At 35.3% G+C, this 2,325-nt stretch overlaps 1 protein-coding gene across 9 annotated transcripts in view; it reads right to left on the bottom strand.

Moving 5' to 3' along the window:
* Positions 1 to 1,945, bottom strand: part of MBD5 (methyl-CpG binding domain protein 5) — an 89,985-nt gene extending 88,040 nt beyond the window's left edge. For all 9 annotated transcript variants that reach the window (XM_085308563.1, XM_085308633.1, XM_085308624.1 and 6 more), the window contains exon 1: positions 1,852 to 1,945. The gene's annotated coding sequence lies outside the window, so the exon portion shown is untranslated. The remainder of the gene's footprint in view (positions 1 to 1,851) is intronic.
* Positions 1,946 to 2,325: the final 380 nt, after the last annotated feature.

Below are 2,325 nucleotides of genomic sequence, written 5' to 3'. Positions count from 1 at the left end.
AAAAGAAAGAAGAAAAGAAAGAAGAAAAAAAGAAAAAAAAAAGAAAAAAAGTAAAAGAAAACTGCGTTCTTTTCTTTCTTAATTTGAGCCTTCCTCAAACAAACAGCTACTCTTTGTTTCCTTATTTTAGATCACGTAATTCAGTTATGCATGCCACACACTTTAACTATTTCCCATCTGCTTTTCTCTTATAAAATCATTTGGGAGCTGGGAAAATCTAGAATGATCTAAAACCTAATAAAATCAGGGCTGCATTAGCTGAGCTACATCTGCTGCCAGTGACCACTGCATATGGCAATATATGTTAGTAACATTAAAGTTTTAGGATCCTTGCAGTCAAACTTGGGCTGAAAAACAAAACCCCAAAAACTGAAAACCCCAAAGTCCAAACGTGTTATCACAGGAAACCTCCCATTTATATACAAAAGATCCTGAACAGACACTAACGCAAATGCATCACAAATACTGTATAAATACATAAGGTCTTTTATTTTCATAAAATAGAAGTGAGACGCAGAACCCTGATCCTGTGCATCCCAGACCTGATGCTCCAACAGGCTTGGCCTGAGCTAACTACTTACTTCCAAAGATTTTCAATTCATGCTGCTTGAAGAATCAGTAATAAAGATCTGCAGAACAAGCTTTTTCCCAGCGCATCACGGCTGCCCAGACATGCGTAAAGGAAGACGATTAGTTCTGTACGCTGCACAAACTTTGCACTAGGTAGATCAGCTCTCACTGTGGTGCACCGCACGGCCCTGCGCTGCAGGCAAAAGAGCATCCGGAGCGGCCCAGCACCCTACCAACACGGTGACTTCTATCCTTCAACAAACAGCTCAGGAAAGTTATCTGAAGTTCAGAGTTTGGGAGCTAAATAACTTAGGAAACGAAGACCATTCARAAGAATTTTACACACTTTTTTCCAGAAAGTCTAAGGTGTAGTTGCTGTGTTCAGAAGTTCAAAAATCAAGCTGTAGTCTCATTTTGGACCTGTCTACCACGACGCAGAATGGCAAATACACAGATTCAAGTGAATTAAAGTGTCCCATTAGGAGTTCAATTATATTCTGGAATTATGTCTTAATTGGTTTGCTTATAGAGGAACTGGACAGCTAACCAAAAATCTGCTGCCATATAACCATCACTAGATTTCAGATATTGGCATATGTAAATTTAACAGCAGATAATGAGTGGGAAAATTAGCTCTGTTTCCATAACAGATATATTCTCACAATATTAACTGAGGTGTTTTATACAGTTAGCTTTATAATAATTAGATACAAGATACACATGAAACTATTCTGAGTTTCTGACATGTATTTTGGTGATCAGAGTCCATATACTCGAAATAAATAGTATGAGCAGAAATATGTCTCTAATTAACATCTAATTAAAATGAAGTCACATTTCCAAAATCTCTTAAAGAAAACTTCAAGAGACGAATCACTGCATTTTATTTTGTCTTGCTGGCTACTTCTTTTCCATATAACTTTGATTTTTTCAAGTAGCAATCCCCATGACTAACTACACTTCCCACTGCAACACAGAAAGTATCCCTGGTTATGATCAGGGCCTCACACAGATGATGCAAATGATCAGAGGTACAAAAAAGTCAGAAAGGGTGAGGACTGCCAGAGTAAATGCAGAACTGCCAAGTCACAGAGTCACCAAGTCATATTTTTATAACTAAAAGAAGGAAAAATATCAAACTGCTTTCACGTAACTTATTTTTCACGTTAGTTATTAAAAAAGCTTAAAACTTTCAAAAGTGAAACCAGGCTTATATTTTTGAAGAAAAAAAATCTAACTTATTAGTCATATGTAAATACATAACATAGATATTTTACTTACCTTTGCTGCCTAAAAGAAACAGATTTTACACATCTTCTCTGTAAATGACATATTCTTCACTATTTATACCTCCAGTGACCACCATCATCAATAAGGATCTGAAAAAAACCACCACAAAACAGTACATAAGCCAGGTCAGTTGCAATTATATTTAGGATTTTGAAAATTCTACATTCACTTATTTATTTATTTAAGGCGGCACAAACTAAAACTGTACCTTGTATRCAATACATTAATTTATTTAGTGCTTTTAAAAGCAAACGGACRTGCATCAAAGCCAYCACRTTGGAAGGCATTTACCTACTTGAGTCACATAACAATCACTCTGCATTAACGTATTTAAGATTCTAAATACAACAAAAATCAGGAAATTCACTGTTATCATATCAAAAAAACCAACAATGATCACCCATGAGTTAAAGATTACATAAGACACYTTAAATACACATATGATACGCAATAATAAATAGATTT

The sequence above is a fragment of the Rhea americana genome, unplaced genomic scaffold (assembly GCF_003343005.1).
Source record: "Rhea americana isolate MKP2758 unplaced genomic scaffold, rheAme1 scaffold_105, whole genome shotgun sequence".
Taxonomy (NCBI): Eukaryota; Metazoa; Chordata; class Aves; order Rheiformes; family Rheidae; genus Rhea; species Rhea americana.
This window is presented reverse-complemented; position numbering and strand designations above follow the sequence as displayed.